The following is a 22,223-nucleotide window of genomic DNA, read 5'->3' as shown; positions in this document are numbered from 1 at the left end:
TATAAGTATATATATGTACATATATACAATATATGTATCTATATATATATATGTATATATATATATATATATATATATATATATATATATATATATATATATATATATATATGATAATATATGTATATGACAATTTATATAATTATAAAACTCAAATAACCTTGTAACGGATGCTGTAACCCAACATCCGGTTTACGACTTCCGGTTGCACATGCATACACAAACAAATAATCAATTTGAAAATAAAACGCATTGTTTTCCTGTGTACGCTTTCAGTGTCCCATTTGTTTTTTGGGGTTTTTTCGCATTTAAATTATCCAAATAAACAATTGTTAATACTTTCTGCATTATTTTACATTGATCATTTCCGTATTACGTTTAAGTTATTTTAACGCAATCTTCTTACAAATAAATCTACTTTTACCCGTTGACAACCATAAGACCATTTTACAACGGCGATTTACCCACCGCCTTCATTTTTTTAATCTATTCTCCATTTTTTTATACACCTTTCTTAAAAATCATTCATACATTTTCTTCTACACTACCAACATAAATAAATAAGCCTGAAAATATGCTTTTTTTAATTTGCATTAAAAATAAATAATCAATGCAACAAAAAAACGTATTGTTTTACTGTGTATGTTTTCAGCATCACAATCGTTTTTTTTTTCATGTTTAAATTAAAATTGTGGGAGCCTTTCCTAGTCTCACACAAAAACAGGCATTCACATCTCAAGCCATATTACTTGTCATATACATACGCGCACACAAACATATGCACACGTCCACACACGTGATTATATTCACGTTTGCATACATACATTCACGTGTATACACACACACGCAAACGTACTCACATGTACGCACAGATGGACAACGTCACTTCCCTTTCATAGGAAATCCACACATGCGCAAAAGACCACCGGAAACGATTATAAAAGCAAGAGCAATAAGTAGCATCTTTCTTTTCGGACCAGCTCTCGAGCTGAGAGATTCGGCGAACCAGCCACCTCCCTTTCAGGAGGCGCGTGCTCGTGCGCGTCACGCCTCCTGCTACTATGTATGGGGCACGAACTAACAGACAGTATGTACACTTTATACGTTTTCTATCTCCATGGCCTGGATTGACTTTTTCTCATTCTCTCTCTATACTACAATAGACTTTCCTCCTCACAAGCTAACAGCGAGAGATGAACACCAAACTGGATTGACTTTCTCTACAACAATAGACTTTCCTTCTCACCAGTAAACAGTGAGAGACGCACGCCAAACTAAACACGTGTAGTACCCTTTTCTTTCACTTGTTTCTTCACAAAATAAATCTTAGTTCGTTTAATTCAATTTAACACGTAGTTCGTCTCTTTCTCAATTCAATTCATTATTCCTATTTTGCACCACCACTACAAATTGGCAACAGCCGAACGTGAGATGAACACCTTCCTTCTATACCCTAGACTGCTACAAATTGGTGATGCCCGAACGCGAGAGGAACACGCATTTCCTTCTATAACCACAAATTCGCAACAAACCGGCGACCGACCGATGTGAAACAAAAAAGCATGGTGACCCTATCTTTTTGAAATTAATTGCTTTGAGCAAGATAAAGAAAAAAACGAACTTTTCAACAAAGAAAAACAAGTGAACTACTACCGACAGGAATAACGAACTATAAACAACAATGATGTAACCCCTCATCAGACTCGGCAGAAAAATAAACACGGAACTGTCGACTTCATACCGAAAATAAAGAAAAATTCGAGCTCGACAAACATTTTTCATGGTTTCCTGACATTACACTGCAACAAACGCGAAGAGCAAAATCACATAGGGCTATGCAATTCTCTCCTGCACAGCAACGCAACAACAAAGAAACAATTACAGGATATCCCTATCAACACATAGGAAAAAGCTGAATTAACAATGAGTTGAGATGCACCACGCACACGTATAAACTCACAACTGGAAATTTCGTTGACACCAACAACTGGAAACTTGTTCAACAAACACCTGTACAGACAATGTACACACACTACCGTAGACTTACATGCGAAGACAACGGCAACTGGAAACCCATTCAACACGAACGAATGCACAACAAACGCCCGCACAGACAATGTACACACACTACCGCAGACTCACATGCGAAGACAACGGCAACTAGAACATGTTCAACACGAACGAATGCACAACAAACGCCCATACACACACTACCGCAGAGTCATTTGCGAAGACACTGTCAACTTGACACACAACGTCAACACGAAACAAAAATTGTCCTTTCAAACGAACAATTCACTTCAGTTTCCAAGCAACTCGTTGCACATGTCAGCACACAACAAACAAAACAAATGTCAGCCTAAAAAAAAAAGAGTAAGCGCCTTTTCCACGCATAAGTAAACACTTTTTTTATGAACACACTCCGTTTTTGACGTTTTTTTAAACAACCATACCAACAGCAAAAAAAACAGGACGAAAAGTCAATTGCCGAAAACATTACTTAAGAAAAAAAAAAATATATATATATATATATATACACTGCATATTTTTTTTTTCCTAGGAAGGAGAGTATTGTGGGAGCCTTTCCTAGTCTCACACAAAAACACGCGTTCACATCTCAAGCCATATTACTTGTCATAAACATACGCGCACGTCCACACATGCACATATATTCACGTTTGCATACATACACTCACATTCACGTGTATACACACACCCGCTAACGTAGGCACATGTACACACAGATGGACAACGTCACTTCCCTTTCATAGGAAATCCACACATGCGCAAAAGACCACCGGAAACGATTATAAAAGCAAGAGCAATAAGCAGCATCTTTCTTTTCGGACCAGCTCTCGAGCTGAGAGATTCGGCGAACCAGCTGCCTCCCTTTCAGGAGGCACGTGCTCGTGCGCGTCACGTCCCCTCCCCTGCTACTATGTATGGGGCACGAACTAACAGACAGTATGTACACTTTATACGTTTTCTATCTCCATGGCCTGGATTGATTTTTTCTCATTCTCTCTCTATACTACAATAGACTTTCCTCCTCATCAGCTAACAGCGAGAGACACACACCAAACTGGATTGACTTTCTCTCTCTACGACAATAGACTTTCCTTCTCACCAGTAAACAGCGAGAGACGCACGCCAAACTAAACACGTGTAGTACCCTTTTCTTTCACTTGTTTCTTCACAAAATAAATCCTAGTTCGTTTAATTCAAGTAAACGTGTTGTTCGTTCCTTCCTCAAAGCAATTCATTTTTCCTTTCTCAATGTAATTCATTTTTCCTATTTTGTACGACTGGGGAATATGTATAATATATCCACCAGTCCACTACAAAAGATATATCAAAATGTGAATTTAACTTTAATTAATGTGGTATCTGTTCTATGCACATTTACTTATAAGTAAGGCATACTACTTATAATTCAATGGCTGTAAGTTTTTTTTTCAAAAATAAATAATTATAAACAGAACGACTCATAGAAATCTATCTATATTCTATTTTAATTTTCATATAATTTCATAGAAATGTTTCTGTTATGTCACAAAAAACTATTTTCTTTTCGTCACAAGTGTCATGCTCATACAGTAATTACATAACTAACATAACATACTGACGCGACGGGTCACGAGTGGTCTAGTATATATATATATATATATATATATATATATATATATATATATATATATATATATATGTGTGTGTGTATGTATATATGTATGTATATGAATGTATATGTATATATGTATGTATATGTACATACGTATGTATATGTATATATATATGTATATATATATATGTATATATATATATATATGTATATATATATGTATATGTATATATACATTTATTTATATATATATATATATATAAATATATATATATATATACACGAGGACCGTGCAATAAGTAATGCCCCTGACCCACTTCCCATAGCAGTAGAGCAATGAAACTTGGTACAGTTATTAGTCTTTCTCTACATAGGAACCACCCAGAGTTATGCATTTCTCCCATCCTTTGATCTAGCTCTGGAGACAATTTTTGTAGAACACCCCAGGTTGGTCCTCCAACCACGACGTGACTTCAGAAATCAAGGCTGCATCATCTGGGAAACGCTTTCCTTTCAAAAACAACTTCATGGCTGGGAAGAGGTAAAAGTCAGAGGGTGCAAGGTCGTAGAGTAGGGAGGATGGGGAAGGATTTCATAACCACACGCCCGTGCTTTTGATCTGGCGACATGCGAATTGTGGACTGGAGCGTTGTCCTGCAGGAGTAGGGTACCATTGCTGATCTTGCCCCGCCTCTTGATTTTGGTAGTTTCCTTTAATTTCCTCAAAAGTGGAGCATAATAGGCTCCTGTAATTGTGGTACCCTTTGCCAGGAAATCTGTTATCACTACTCCGTCCTGGTTCCAGAAGACTGTGAGCATGACCTTTCCAGCAGAGGGCTGCACCCTTGCCTTCTTTGGAGGTGGTGAGTCCAAGTGCTTCCACTGCATTGACTGGGCTTTGATCTCTGGATCATAGTGATGGGCCCAGGTTTCATCCTGTGTAATCAGTCTTTTGAAAAACTTTGACTCATCTTCTTGGCACATCTCCAAATTCATCCTCGAGCACTAGACACGTTCTTTCTTCTGGAATGGTGTGAGCAACCTGGGAATCCATCTGGCAGACACCTTATACATATGCAAATGGTCATGAATGATAGTTTTCACAGACCCTGTACTAATCTTAACATCTTGAGCTCTTTGGCGAATAGTAATGCGCCGATCTTCCAAAATGGCAGCCTCAACTTGACGGACAGATGCCTCATCAATGACAGAAAGGGAGCGACCAGGTCTGGGAACTGTTTCCACAGACTTCTGGCCATGTTTGAATTCATGATGCCAGCGTTTTACAAGGTCATATGATGGGGCATTATCACCATAAGTTTCTTTCATTTCATCAAAAGTCAACTGTGGTGTGCGTCCTTTCAAATACAAAAACCGAATCACTGCTCGACATTCAACAGGCTCCATTTCACACCTGACTCAGTTCAAACATCTGTAAAACAGAAACCACAATTAGTTCAGAGCTGTAATTTGCACATGACCCGTAGAAATATAAATCATTGCACATGCAAAATTTCAGCTGGATCAGACAATTGGAAGTGGATCAGGGGGATTACTTATTGTACCTCCCTCGTATATATACACATATATATATATATATATATATATATATATGTATGTATGACAATATATATACATGTATGTATCACAATATATATATGTATGTATCACAATATATATATATATGTATGCATGACAATATATATATATGTATCACAATATATATATATGTATGTATGACAATATATATACAGGTATCACAATATATATATGTATATATGACAATATATATACAGGTATCACAATATGTATACATGTATGTATGATAATATATATATGTATTTATAACAATATATGTATGTATGTATGACAATATATATATATGTATATGACTATATGTATATGCACATATGACTATATATATGACAATATATATATGCATATGACAATATATGTATATATATACATATGACAATATATGTATATATATACATATGACAATATATGTATATATATATTTATATGCATATGGCAATATATATATATGTATATGGCAATATATATATATATATATATATATATGTGTATGGCAATATATATGCATATGGCAATATATATATTCATATGACACTATATATATGCATATTACAATATATATATATATATGCATATTACAATATATATATATATATATATATGCATATAACAATACATATATGCATATGACAATATATATATATGCATATGACTATATATATATGAAAATATATATATGCATATGAAAATATATATATGTATATGACCATATATATCATATGACAATATTTTTTTTTTTTTTTTACACAGTGATCACCACTTATCAAGGCCCGGAAGCTACTCAGGGATAAGGGTTATTGCAAGTACATTACGTTAGTGTGGAGATTTGATGAAGTGTTTACTTAAGGGGGCGGTTCATTAGGAATTTGTTAACATTGGACTTGAAGACATCCAAGTTGTAGTCCGGTGGGAAGCAGATAGACGGAACAGAGTTCCACAGGTGTGCAGTTCTAAGAAAGAAGCTTTGTTCATGAAATCCGCGTTTTGATTTAGGCACAGATATAGAGTGGGGGAAATTTTTCACAGTGGATTCAGCTAGACGGGTGTTTTTCGTGAAAGATTGGCGAGGGGGACCAGAGATTGGAGTTCAGACGAACACCTGCCATGGAAATAACGATAAAACAAGAATAGGCTCGCAACGTCTCTTCTGTGGGAGAGAGGTTGCAGGGTAGAGAAAAGGGCATACCCCACTAAGCCACAAAGTCTATTTTGTACTCTGTCAAGGCAGGATAGGCTGTTTTTAGCAGCTCCTGTCCAGATATGGCAACAGTATTCCATCCTTGGCTTTTATATAGATAGAGAATTGCATCAGTAGTGAGATATCTTCTGGAGCGGTAGAAGGATCCCACCATCTTTCCAGCGATCTTGGCAACAGACTTGATGTACGTGTTCCATTTCAGATCAGGAGTAAAGGTCAAACCCAGAAGCTTGTCAAAACATGGGGCCTTACCCAGACAGAGCCATCCATCACAATTGATGCCAGATGGGGATCAGAGCGTTGATGATGTAAGGATAGGAGTTTGGTTTTGGATGCATTAAAGGTAACCAGCCACATCTTCCCCCACTGAACCACGCGCTCGAGATCAGAGGAGAGAGAATCAGAGAGAACTTTGTCATTTACAGCCTTTGATGTGTTGCTGTAGATGGTCGTGTCATCAGCATAGATGTCAACGAATGATTTAACTATGTATTTAGGGAGGTCCTTGATGTAGATCAGGAAGAGAGTTGGGCCTCGGATTGACCCCTGAGGGACTCCAGCATTTATATTGCAGGCCTCCGATTTTTGTCCATCTACCACTACTCTTATGAGCCTATTGGAGAGAAATGATTTAATGATTGAGAAAACATTTCCAGTTATACCGTAGCTGGAAATCTTGTGAAGTAGACCCTTATGCCATACCTTGTCGAAGGCCTTTGATATGTCAAGAGCAATTGCCCTAGAAAGGAAGCCTTTGTCAAGAGATTCACTAATCCTGTGGGATATAACCGTCAGCACATCTGCGGTAGATCTTGCAGAGCAGAAACCATATTGTGTGTCACTAAGAAGGTTATTCCTGCTGAGGTGGTTGACTATTTCTCTATTTAATATGGATTCCAGCAACTTACTCATAACACACAGGAGACTTATTGGTCTGTACTGAGAGGGAGATGACTTATCACCTGAATTCTTAAATACAGGGCAAACTGATGAGGTCTTCCAGGGAGTCGGAAAGCACTTCTCCTTAAGGCAGCGCTTAAATAGTTTCGTAAGTATGGGAGCAATTTCTGGTTGAAGCTTTTTTAACACTATAATTGCGATGCCATCAGGGCCAGTTGCTTTACTGGAATCTAGGTTCTTGATTAGCTTGGCGACCTCATGCACGGATATTTGTATATATATATATATATATGTATATATATTTATATATATATATATATATATATGTATATATGTATATATATATGTATATATATATATATATGTATATATGCATGTGACAATATATATATATATATATATATATATATATATATATATATATATATATATATAGTATATCACAAAAGTTATTACACTCCTCACATATCTGTAGATATTTAAGTACATGTCTTCATGGTACAACACTGAGAAAATAACACTTTCACACTTTGTGTGTAGCTTATATAATAGAGTTAATTTATTTTTCCCTCAAAATAATCTCTATATAAATAAAATGAACTCATTTTTTCCCGTCGGATTTTGACATTAATAGGATTAAAAATCAAGATATTTCATGCAAATATAATATGCACAAACGGCAGAACAATATCTGAGGTGTGTTATAGGCTTATTATTTCTCAAATTCCTCGATAATCTTAGATTTCTATACTTTTTCTGCTGAGACGTCACGGCCAAAATCGGTTAAGATCAATGGAAGTAATTCCTCCTCCCCCTGCCACCACTTAACACCGTTTGGGGATCGTTCACAAGGAACAGTTGAGAAGAGAACACCGGTTTGGCTTCGTAGTTCTTTCATGTGAAGTTATTTAAAATCACTAAACTAAGCTGCAGTGCTCTGTGGCGTAGTGGTTAGCGTGCTGGACAATTCACATTATATTTTCACGTTCGCGCCGACCTACCGTAGTCGTTTTTTTTTTGTTTTTTTTTCCTAAACAACTGGAATGGATTTTTCTTGGTGGCCGAACTGTTAACGTTGCAGATGTTTTTGTTTTTTTTTTCACACTTTATTTTCCTACTTTTACTCATGACTCCGGGTTTGATCCTTCCTACTTACCTACCATAACATTTTTTAACCCCCCCCCCGTCCTGGAAACAAACACTCGGGCAATGCCGGGTACCCCCGCTAGTTTAAAATATAACCATTCAAAGATAAACCCCTGCTAACAAAAGTGAGTTGTTAAGGAAAGTTGTAAATATTAGCATACAGTATGTCACTATTTTGTGTGGCCGCCATCATTATCCAGAACTTCCTTTACTTTCTTGGGCATGGAGTTTACCAGAGCTTCACAGGTAGCCACTTGAATGTTCTTCCACTCCTCCATGACGATGTTACTAAGCTGGTGGATATTTGAGATTTTTCGCACCACCACCTTCGTTTGAGGATGCCTCAAATATGTTCTATTGGATTCAAGTCTAGAGACATGCTTGGCCAATCCATCACCTTTACCCTCAGCCTCTTCAGTAAAGCAGTGGTTGTCTTGGACGTGTGTTTGGAGTCATTGTCATGCTGGAACACTGATCCGCGACTCAGTTTCTGGAGGGAGGGGACCATGCTTTGCTGCAGTATTTGACAGTGCATGTTGGAGGCCACTCAAGGATAAGGGTTAAAGAGTGTACAGTGGTCGAAAGAAAAATATCATAGCAATCGCTAGAAGTGTAAATTTGGGAAATTGGATTACTTAAGGGGAATGGCTCATCAAGAACTTGTTTATGTTGGACTTAAAGACGCCCATATTGTAGTCAGATGGAAAACAGGGAAACGGAAGAGAGTTCTACAGGTGTGCAGTTCTAAGAAAGAAGCTTTGGCTCTCCAACACCTGCAGCACTCAGGTGGCCCAAGACCATGATATTTCCACTACCATGCTCGACTGTAAACATGACACACTTATCTTTGTACTCCTTACTTGGTCTCTGCCACACATGCTTAAAGATATCAGAACTAAACATGGTAAACTTCATGGCATCACACCATATGATATAGTTCCAGTAATCCATGTGCTTTGTTGATGTATATTCAGGAAACTGATGCAGGTTTTCTTGTGTATCATCTCCAGAAAAGGCTTCCTCCTGGGGTGACAGCCATGCACACCAATTTGAGGCAGAGTGTGATGTATGGTCTGAGCATTAACAGACTGATCCCCAAACTCTTAAATCTCTGTACCCCTACACTGATGTTTCAAAGAAATCATTTTGATGTGATGCTCCATGCGTGTGCTCAGCTTTTTTGGGCAACCTACCTGAGGCATGTTCTGAATGAAACCTGCTCTTTTAAAACATCGGATAATCTTAGCCATTGTACTGCAGCTTAGCTTTAGAATATTGGCCATGTTCATGTGGTGCAACAATACATCTTTTAATGTCCTCGGAAAGTTCTTTGCGACGTAGTGCCATGTTGGAACTTTAAGGGACCAGTATGAGAGAATGTCAGAGTTTTTGTTCCCTATGCACACATGGGACTAGTAACACTAATGAGTTACATGACATTATGGAGGGAAAATAGCAAACAGTACTAAATTAGTACATTTAGGAGTGTAGTTTGTTAGGGGTGTACTCACTTTTGTTGGTAGGTGTTCATCTTGTAATGGTTATATTTTGAGCTATTTAGAAAAATGAATTAACTCTGCAAACAATAGTCAAAGTGTCATTTTGTCAGTGTTGTCCCATGAACAGATATACTTAAAATATCTGCAAAAATGATGTGAGGGGTGTAATCATTTTCTGATGAACTACATATCTATAATATAAAGCTCTGTGTGTGTTTGTATGTGTGTGTGTGTGTGTGTGTGTGTGTGTGTGTGTGTGTGTGTGTGTGTATCACATATATATAACATATATATAATATATTTGACATATATATAATATATATGGCATATATTTATATAATATTTATGACATGTATATAATATATATTACATATATGCATATAATATATCATGGTCGGGTCACCGGCGACTAAACTGGTTCCCCCACCAGACTTGTTTGGTGAGGAGGGTGGCTAGTCTCCCTGAAGGATTAAAAACAAGGCGAATGAACCCTTTTTGGGGGTTAACGGCCAACTAGCACCGTGTGTGTCTGTGTGTATGTATGTGTGTGCTGGGGTGGAGAGGACTCCCATAAGCCGTGGTGAAGGCAACCTTTCTAGGAGAAGCAAATCTCTGATTTAAAAAACCATAAAGCGGGAGACCAGCACTCGCATTAAGCTGGTCTGCAGTTTAACTTGTTGCTGGCTATCTTGCTCTTGCTTGTTGCTGGATCTCAACATCTTGAACCGAGAGGGAGAGCTGTCATACAAAGCTAAGACTCTGTAACATCATCTGTGTATAGATACTCCCTCAGACATTTGTCTATAAAAATGGTCCTGTGGCAATGGAAGTCATTTTCGGGTTCATGGACTTTAAGTGTCTGAGGGAGTGGCACTCGTCTGACAAGACGTTGCAATCATCATGTATGTATAAGGTGCCCCAATAAAATTTATACACTCTTTAATTATTTGAACTTGCTACATGAATACGCTATGCCACGTTCCCAAGAGATGTTAAGGAATAAATTATGGCACTTCCAGCAGGATGGAGCACTTCATCACTACCATCATGACGTAGGAGCATATGTTATAGTCACCTGTGAAACAGATAGCTAGGACAAAGAGGAAGTGTCTAACACTATCAACCCCCACCGGATTTGATCCCCTTATTGATTTATCCCTTATTTGGGAAACGTTGTAGTGGGAAGCATGTTAAACGCAGGTTTCAAACCACAAAACGAGCTACAATGAATGGGATGAAAACAAACACTGAACATATCATTTGAACTCATTAGAAACATTTTCCATTCAGTCAATGAGCGTTGTCAGCTGTTCATGGACGACAATGGCCAATAATTTGAACACTTTCGATAATTAGCTGTTTTCTATATTTGTTCACAGTATTTTGATGTATGAAAGTTTTCTTTCTCATAATAAATGTTGGTTTATGGTAATTTTAAGAGTGCATACATTTTATTGAGACACTCTGTATATGATATATATATATATATATATATATATATATATATATATATATATGTATATAAAACTGAACGTGTCTGTGTGTCTGTGTGTCTGTGTACATTTCCCTACGCAATAACTCTGTCAATTTTTAGTCTATAGACTCGAAATTTGAGATACCGGGTACTGAGATTTGGGAAAATCGATGTGACCGGTGTCAGCCAGAAATTTGGCTGTTAAGGGGTCAAATTTCAACGATTTGACCTTTAAGAACTCTACCAAACTCCTTCGACAATTTTGGGTCTAAACACTTGAAATTTTAGATTTAGGTTCCTTGAACATGGATCTAACTTAATAAAGTGATTTGAGCCCGAAACAATAAATTTTAAGGGGTCATAATAGGGGTCAAAGTTTTAAAAAATTAACCATTTTTTTTGTTTTTTTGCTTTTTTTGCACAGCATACACCTCCAAACATCCGAGCAACGCCGGGTACCCTGCTAGTATATATATATATATATATATATATATATATATATATATATATATATATATATATATATATATATATATATATATATATATATATATATATATATATACTTGACGGATATATGTATACATTATATACACACATTTATATATACACACAACATATATATGCACATGAATATGCATACACATATATATACAACCATATATATATACACATATATATACACACACACATATATATACACATATAAATACACATATATATATTAAACATGTATATATATACACATAAATATATATACACATGAATATATATACACATATATATATAAACATATATATACAGATATAAACACACACATACATATATACACACATATATTTATACACATACTTATACACATATATATTTATACACATATGTATATACACATATATATGTACACACATATATACACACACATGCACTTATATATACACACATATACACCCACATACACGCATATATATACACACACATATATATACACATACAGACATATACATATATATATATATATATATATATATATATATATATATATATATATATATATATACATAGCACCCTTCTCGCCCTTATATATATATATATATATATATATATATATATATATATATATATATATATATAAAGGGCGAGAAGGGTGCTATTCGGAATTTTAGCAATTATATATATATATATATATATATATATATATATATATATATATATATATATATATATATATATATATATAAAGGCGAGAAGGGTGCTATTTGGAATTTTAACCAATTGTTCTAGGGTAGGTAACTCTATTTTACTAAGAACTGTAAGAAAAAGATTGAGAGAGAGAGAGAGAGAGAGAGAGAGAGAGAGAGATTTCAGGTAATGGCACTGACTGCGACTCTGAATTAATTGAAAATGATGAAATTGATACAATTTCGTTGTTGTTTTACAAGTGATACAGATCATTCTGTCTCTTTACTCATTAAAAAAAATACGGATAAGAGAAATTCATCATCAATATTATTATTACTATAAGACTAGGTTGCTGTTGTTATTAGTATTATTATTATTGTGTGTAAAACTACTATTGCTACTAAATTACTGCTACTGCTGCTGGCAGATCAGTGCTACTCTTAATACTATTCGCTTACTCGCCGGCCACAGTGAGATGTTGGGGAATTGTGTCATGCTATGGATGAAGCCTAGGTGAGCCGTGCAACAAGCACCTTGTTTTGTTTTGTTTTTTTTAATAATTTAATTGAATTGTATTTAAAACGAACATTTTTTTAAATGTTATTTTTATTATAATTCCCATTCTTTAAAGATCATCCTATTTAATTAATGTCTTGTCGGTTTGGAGACAATGATCACCACCAGTCTCGTCTTGTCTGTTTCATACTTGTATTATAAAATAATATATTACGTATATATTTTTGTTTCTGTATTTATTTCAGTTGTGTTTCATACATGCGTAAAACTTAGTAGTAGTAGTAGTAGTAGTAGTAGTAGTAGTAGTATAAAAATATATTTATGGCAAGTAAGCTACACAAAAATGTTTTTGTTTTATTTCCGAGGGAAATTATCAGAAATAATCAATTGTGTGCATGTATATGTATGTATGTATGTATGTATGTATGTATGTATGTATGTGTATGTATTGTATAGCCTGATGATTTTTTTTTTGGGGGGGGGGTTAAAACACAAACGTTTATGTATATATTCGTTTTTGTCATAAGTATATTTTATATGCTACTAATATACTGAGGTATTAAGAAATAGTGAAAGTAAAAATACATACGTAATATGCTAGTCTTATGATATATATATATATATATATATATATATATATATATATATATATATATATATATATATATATATATATATATATATGAAACAGCGATGAATGGGTAAGATGCGTGTTTTGTGTGGTAGCACTAGCAGTTTTGGGGTATTAATGATGACGTATAAGGAAAAAATAATTTTTTTTTCAAACAATATTTAATGAATGATCAATTTGCGTGCATGTGTTTGTATGAGTATGTATTTTTTTTTTTTTTTTTTTTAGTATGAGAGAGAGACAAATAGACAGACAGATAGAGAAATAACTACACGCAACATATACTTCTCTCTCTCTCTCTCGTCGTCATCCTCGCTTTCACATTAGACGCACGCGCACATGCAACATTTTTGATGCCCTCTCTTCTGCGTTGTTGTTGGTTATGATGATGATGATGCTACTGCTGATGATGCTTATGATGAATACAGTCTTAAAAAGCATCATCTTCATCGTACATCTTGCGTTTTCGCATGAATCATGTTATATATTACAAGCCGTATTTCCAGTCACTGTTCAATTGGATGTATTTTGCCGGGTAGAGGGGGGGGGGTATAAAGAAACAAATCATTCAAAATATAATCATGTTCAGAATTTTCTTTTTAATTAGTATTAAAAAATCTTTTCTTTTTTATTTGAATAAATATTCGATTTAATTTCAATAAATATTCGATTTCAATAAACAAAAAAACGAAATTCAATATTAAAGTTAAGTACTTGTACAAAGAAAAACGACAGATCAAACAAGGATTTTTTTTAATCAATTGTTAGGTGAAAGTAAAAAATAGTTACAAAACACCCTCTTCTCCCATGTTAAGAATGGCTTTCTAAATAATAACGTTATTATTTCAGCGCGATACAATAAGTGCATAAGTACCAATTTAGTCAAACGACAAACAACAAAAACAGTAATTTATTTAAATAAATTAAAAAAATTGAGTAATTTCCACTTCTATTTCCGTAAATTCATATCAAAAATATTTTTGAATAAAAAATAATTAAATAACGAAAAATAAGCAAAAATTGAGAGTAATCTATATGCTTTCTGAAATAAGCAGCCTGAGTTATGTCCCCTGTTGTTGCAATCTTATTTTTAAAAAATCGATCCGTCGCCTTTCTTTTTTCTTTTTTGTACACGCACCCAAAGTTAGTAGAGACAAGAAACAGAAATACATAAAACCTTGTCTAATAATTTTATGGTTATTTTTACGATTACCGTTTCCACTTAACTTCCTGTTGCTCTTCGAATGTTAAGAATTTTGAGGGGGTATTTTTTTTTTTTTACGACCTGCCCCAGCGTAGTATAAACACCCCCAACCTCTCCATGTTAAGAACGGCTTTCGGAATAAACACCCTCAACCTCCCCATGTTAAGAACAGCTTTCGAGGTTGTGGCTGTTTATTCCTAAAGCTGTTCTTAACATGGGGAGGCTGGGGGGGGGGTTATATTGCGCTTCTTTGGGCAGGTCGTAAAAAATACCTTTTTATTTTTTATAATAACGGTATTATTTAGAAAAGCCCTTAACATGGGGAGTGGGTGGCTTTTTTTTTTTTTTTTTTTTACCTAATCTGTACTTTCACCTAATAATTTAATAAACAAAAGATACCGTTAAAATATCGATTACGAACGAAGAAGCAACAGGAAGTCTAGTGGAAACAATAATCGTAAAGAAAACCAATCTGGTTTATACAAAGATTATAGTATTAACTAATATTACGATTCTTATACCAAATTACTTTATTAATAATATTATTAATACTAATAGCAACAGCGACAACAGACCATAGAAATTTGGATTTCCTCCAAATCTGTCCTTTCAATGTTATATATTCGGCTTTTGGAGAGACTTTGGAAAGTGATCTCAGAGATTCGTAAAATAATATAATTAGATATGTGATTTGGTGTGACACAATGTTTGATTTAATATTGAGTATATCCTATCCCCCCACCCCCCACCTCCCTAAGGATGTGACAAAAAAAATTCCTTAGTCGAGAAAGGACATTCTTTCTCTGCCTGGGGAAATGAATGGTTTTGTCTTCGATTGACGTCTGTGATAACGATTTATAACCACCTACTACTAAAACGATTAAAATAAAGAACAATACAATAACGATTAATTTGAACTAAATAGATTTTTTTTTTATTTAGTATAAATCTATTATTTAAAATACTTTGAAGCAATACAACGTAACGTCTAGCCGGTAGTAAAAACTATTTAATATTAAGTATTATTATTATTATTTCTTTCCAGTTTCTGTCGCAGACCATGTGCGCATTTTTTTTTTTTTAAAGGAAGGTTGAGGTATTTCATTTCGTCGCTATACCGGGTATTGCGACCCCCCCCACACACACACACACACATACTCTTTTAAACATTTTTTTTTTTTTTTTTATGTTTCCGTACTGTACTGATAGTCAACAGATGCGAAAAATTAAATATATTTATCAAGAAAGAAGAAGTACCTGCGAATTTTAAAATGGGCACCCAACACCCAGAGGATTTCAGTATTCTGGAGTCAGTTCCGAGTATTGCCAGAAAATCACGAGCCAGACCGGAAATGTTTGAAGCAGTTTACAATTTGAAAACTACGTTCTTTTATTTTTGTTTGTGTGAAGTAAAAAAAATGTTTTGGTGCTTATGCATTTAGGTTACCTCACTATTTTCAAATCAAATTCAATTTTTACAATAATTTTGTTTATTAATGTGTTAGGTACAGAATAGTTAACAACCACCTCTCCCTATGTTAAAACAGCTTTCAATTCTAAATATAAACGTTATTATTTCAGCACGGTACCTTCTCTGCACAAGTATCATCTTAAATTGTTAGGTGAAAGTATAAAATTGTTACAAAACACCTTCCCTATGTTAAGAATAGCTTTCTAAATAATAACGTTATAATTTCAGCACTATAACATGTACCAATGTTTTTGTTCGGTGTTTTTTTTTTTTTTTTTTTTTTTACCTTAAGCTAACCTTTATGCTTAGTGTCGTCTGCCTTTTTACATTTATCTTTCATGGCTTTCAAATCGTAAACTGTTTCGGCATTTCCGGGACTGTCAATAGTCGGGGTTGTCTATATCGGTACTGAAATCCTCGAGCTATCCCTTTCTTGCTAATAACTAAAAACGAAACAACCCCTATCATCATCCTCATTATTATTCGCGTTTACACATGTCATGTCTGTAAGAGTAAGGTATTAACCGAAGGTAAGCATTTTAATGTATTCTATCACTTGGTTATTTTAAGATTTTTGTTTAAACAAATAAATAAATGCGAGTCCTTTTCTTTCATTATCCTTTGTTGATTTTGCAATGGCAGGATTTAGTGTTTCCAATTTTGTGTGTGGCACGGAAATTTTTCCATATTAGTAGTACCACTAAGTACCCGAGTTACAAATACGCAAGTATTGATGTACATACACGATAGGTACAAAAAAATAGATATTATTCCGTTGATTTCATAAACAAATCAACAACGTATAATGATAATTTTTGTCTTGGATCAAAGTGTAATAACCCTGTATTTGACAATACTATTTGTTTACGACCCATTCCCTACTGCCCATGAATTTAAAACATAAAATTTCAAATAATTTAGGGATGATTTTTAAGTAAGATGGCCTCCTGTAAAATGTGTCTCTACAATACTACTTCTAACCAAGAGTAATTTTTTTGTTTTGTTTTAAACCAAGTTATTACCAACAATCCCTATTTTTCCCTTCACATTTGATGGCCTTATATCTAATTTTTCATATTGTAGTTCGTACATGACACGAAAAGAAACTTGAATCTTAGAAAAATCGCTATCATTCTAGTAATTATAGGAGAACTGGGACTAATGAAAAGAATTTCAAAGATTACCTGGCGAATATACCCGGTGAACCAAGTGCAACAGAGTTTTAAAAAAAAATGCACTAAAAGGGACGATCGGAATCGGTCACTGTGCACTGGTTGTCCAACCACCAAAGGGTGTTTATTCCGAAAGCCGTTCTTAGCATGGGGAGGTTGGGGTGATTATTCTGAAAAGCATTTTCTTATTTTCAACCTCCCTGTAATCAACTTCTTAAAGGAAAATCTTCAGGTAGTCCCTCAGTGCACTTTCACCTCGGAATCTTAAAAAGATCTTTCAGTTGGAATACTTGAGTTAGCGAGTGAATGTTTGGTATCCGAGTAGGATCCCCCATCCCCAGCTAGAATAAAATGATAAGAAAATTGAAAAAAAAAAATAAAAAAAAGGCGGAGAAAATTATATGAAGAATAAATAATATAAAGTGATATTTCATACTTCATCTGTTATATCCTCGGTCAGTGGCGGGAAAATCCTTCGAGACTGAAGACATAGATTCGAAAAAGTTGTCAAAAAACAAATATATAACAAATAAATGTTATCAAAGGCAAGATAAGTTACTTTTCTACCTAACTGGATAATTTTCTAGTGTTTTTATTTAACGTAACATGTTTATTCAGCTCGTAAAACATACAGTATTTACCGATGTATTGAAAATTTTTAAATGGCGCCCGTCCGACTCTCTCTTTGAGACGGTAAGTTTTGGAAAAGGAGTTAAAAATAAAAAAATATACAAAATACTGTTAAAAACCCACCGAATATATGTCAGCCTATGTTACAGTAACATATATCGAGCGAGTTTCTAATAGTATTTTGTCTAGTTTTTTTTTATTTATAACTCTTTTTCCCAAACTTACGTGTCAAAGAGAGAGGCGGGTGCCATTTAAAATTTTCCAATACATCGGTAAACACTGTATGTTTTTCGAGCTGAATAAACATGTTACGTTAAATAAAATCACTAGAAAATTATCCAGTTAGGTAGAAAAGTAACTTATCTTGCCTTTGATAACATTTATTTGTTATATACTTGTTTTTTGACAACTTTTTCAAATCTATATGTACAGTAAAACAAACCCACGATTTTTTTTTGTTCCAAAATGCCTCTATTTTTTTTTTTTTTTTTTTTTTTTTTTTTACTTTTTTGGAAAGTTGAATTTTCCCCACATTAAAAACTGATCTTGTGTTTACTTTGCCCTCGTGGGGAGGCAAGTAAACCAGAATAAACCTACGAAAACTGAATATTTTGAATGGTTTCATCATCGCTACAATTGTCCGTGAAATATACAGATATTTTGGACATATCTTTACGATTACTGTTCCCACTCTACTTCCGGTGGTTCCTTTGTTTATAATTGATTTTTTTGTTCATTAAATTGTTAGGTTAAACTGATTGATAAAGGCAGTCCCCCGACCCTCTTGCAGTTTAGATAAACAACAATATGAAGAATATACGGGGACATATTTGATGATTACACCTCCTGTAAGAATGTCTTTTGATTGGCTATTGAAAATGACGTAATTATTGTAAAAGATTTTTTTTAAATTAAATTATTTTTAAGAATTTAATTATTGTCTAATTATTAACTACTTGATAATTATTAAAAATAGAATTATTGTAAAAGTGGTGCTTCTCGGTCAAAGAACTTACGCAGACTTTTCGTTCACAATTTTATTCACAATTTAAAAAAAGGTTTCTGAAAAAAATCCTATGTTGCTTTAATTCGGAAAAAAGCTTCATTTAAATTATTAATTTGTTGTTGACCCTTCAAAGTTCTTTACATCATCAACGCTCTGTCGCTCTGATCCCCATCTGGCATCAATTGATATGGGTGGCTCTCGTCTGGGGGAAGCTCCATGTTTTGATAAGCTTATGGGCTTGACCTTTACTCCTGACCTGAAATGGAATACCTACATCAAGTCAGTTGCCAAGATCGCTGGAAAAATGGTAGGATCCTTCTACCGCTTCAGAAGATATCTCACCCCTGATGCAATTCTCTATCTGTATAAAAGCCAAGTACGTCTAAGGATGGAGTACTGCTGCCACATATGGGCAGGAGCTGCTAAAAACAGCCTATCCTGCCTTGACAGAGTACAAAATAGTCTTCGTAGCCTAGTGAGTGATGCCCTTCTCTCTTCCCTGCAACCTCTCTCCCACAGGAGAGACGTTGCGAGCCTGTCTTTGTTTTATCGTTACTACCATGGCAGGTACTCGTCTGAACTCCAATCTCTGGTCCCCCCTCGCCAATCTTTCACAAAAAACACCCGTCTAGCTGAAACCACTGTCAAAACATTTCCCCTCTCCTTATCTGAGCCAAAATCAAAACGTAGATTCCATGAACAAAACTTCTTTCTTAGAAGTGCACGCCTGTGGAACTCTGTTCCGGTTGCCTGTTTCCCACCTGACTACAACCTGGATGTCTTCAAGTCCAATGTGAACAAATTCCTGATGAACCGCCTCCTTAAGTAAGACACTTTATCAGATCTCCAAAACGAACGTACTGTACACACAATAACCCTTATCCCCGAGTGGCTTCCGGGCCTTGATAAGTGGTGACTACCTTGTAAAAAAAAAAAAAATCGAAAAAAGTTTCACTTAAATTATTTGTTTGAAAAAAAAAAAAAGAAGAAAAAATTACTTTATAAAAATCCAAAATTGCTTTCTTTACAAAACTGTTTCATTAAAATTATATTTTCTTACGCAGACTTTTAAATAAATGTTTTCTACAATTTATTTATTGGTACATTTTTATACAATAAATGTTTTGATTTTTTTAATATTTTTCTGTTCGGAAAAAAGTCGAATAAGGTATTTCCCCGTATATTAATATGTATCTAAGAACAATATCATTTCTAATAATGTTTTTTTGTTTGTTTCTCTTTTTAATAAAATTCTTGGGGTTTGTATTACTGTACACATAGATTCGAAAAAGTTGTCAAAAAACAAATATATAACAAATAAATGTTATCAAAGGCAAGATAAGTTACTTTTCTACCAAACTGGATATATTTTTCGTGTTTTTATTCAATGTAACATGTTTATTCAGCTCGAAAACCATACAGTGTTTACCGATGTATTGGAACATTTAAGATGGTGTCTGATTCTCTCTTTAACACGGTAAGTTTGGGGAAAGATGTTATAAATAAAAAACCGGATAAAATACTGTTAAAAACTCGCTCAATATATGTTACCGTGACATAGGTTGACATATATTCGGCGGGTTTTTAATAGTATTTTGTATAGTTTTTTATTCATAACACCTTTTTCCAAACTTACGGTGTTAAAGAGGGTGTGAGACGCCATCTTGAATTTTCGAATACATCGGTAAACACTGTATGTTTTTCGAGCTGAATAAATATGTTACATTGAATAAAAATACAAAATATATATCCAGTTAGGCAGAAAAGTAACTTATCTTGCCTTTGATAACATTTATTTGTTATATATTTGTTTTTTGACAACTTTTTCGAATCTATGTGTACAGTAATACAAACCCAATTCTTGTAATAAAAAGATTCTGTATTTAAGAAAAATCATTTAATAAAAAATACTTTTGTTTTCTAATATTGTTTCAATTTAATTTTATTACGTCAATTTTAATAGCCAATCAAATGGCATTCTTACAGGCGGTGAAGCCTCAACTATGTCCCCGTATATTCTTCATAATTTGGTTTATCGGTTTATATATTTTCATGAAGGGAAATGAAAATCGTAATTGTAAAGATAATATTTCTGAAGTGGTGGGGGTAATTTTATAGAATCACCTCTGTCTTCGAAATGCAGTTGAGAAATTGTTCAAAAACTTTTTATTTTATCCACTCATATGTAACCTATTTGTGTTTGTTGATGTTTGTTTAAATATTTGATATAATTTATAAGCCTGTTATGTTACCGTTAATATCGGTGCTGGACCAAGTAGCCATCTTGTTTAGTCAGAGGAAATAAGTTTCCTAACCTAAACATGGTTACTTTGTTCAGAACCGATATTTACGGTAATTTAAAAGGATTGTTCTATTATATATTATTTTGGTCAAAGTGTGCTAGAGTACTTACTAAAGACACCTTGAATGCTCGTATGCAAAACAAACAGGGTCATCAGTGAAAACAATATGGAATATATTGGATTAATAAAGGTTTTAATATCATAAAAAAAACTACTTGTCTGCGACAGTTTTAAATGTGGTTTCCGTTCAAAACAGACCCGGATATTTCTAAACATCAACTTTTTAAAGGTAAGTCTTTAGTTGGTACTCCATTAAATTTTAACCATTATTTTATTTATTTATTTTGTGCAAATCGGTTATAAATGAATAGGTAAACGATAATTTTTTTTTCACTAATTTCCCCGAGTGTATTTCCTTTTAAATAATTTGTGTGATCAATAGGAACGTTTATACCCATCACCACCACTTCCAATCGAGTGTTTATTTTATTTTATTTTTTATTTTTTTTACTTAAAAACGACAACACTTGATTGGGGATGGAAGCGGTTCTATAAAATTATCGCATTTTTTTTTCACTTCAAGGTCACCACATATCAAGGCCAAGAGGCCACTCAGGGATAAGGGTTAATAAGTGTTAGGTACTTGGTGAGACAATTCAATGATGATCACTAATGGTGG

At 34.1% G+C, this 22,223-nt stretch overlaps 1 protein-coding gene across 4 annotated transcripts in view; it reads left to right on the top strand.

The window, feature by feature from the left end:
* Positions 1-22,223, top strand: part of LOC145241395 (uncharacterized) — a 585,324-nt gene that overhangs the window by 117,926 nt on the left and 445,175 nt on the right. Inside the window, exon 1 of one of the 4 annotated variants that reach the window (XM_080104323.1) lies at positions 12,744-13,124. The exons of 2 other annotated variants lie outside the window; for them this stretch is intronic. The gene's annotated coding sequence lies outside the window, so the exon portion shown is untranslated. Of the gene's footprint in view, positions 1-12,743; positions 13,125-22,223 lie in introns of those variants that run through there. One more of the 4 variants, XM_080104320.1, reaches the window with a different exon arrangement.

This window comes from Euprymna scolopes, chromosome 20 (genome assembly GCF_053919585.1).
Source record: "Euprymna scolopes isolate OS-2025 chromosome 20, ASM5391958v1, whole genome shotgun sequence".
Classification (NCBI taxonomy): Eukaryota; Metazoa; Mollusca; class Cephalopoda; order Sepiida; family Sepiolidae; genus Euprymna; species Euprymna scolopes.
This window is presented reverse-complemented; position numbering and strand designations above follow the sequence as displayed.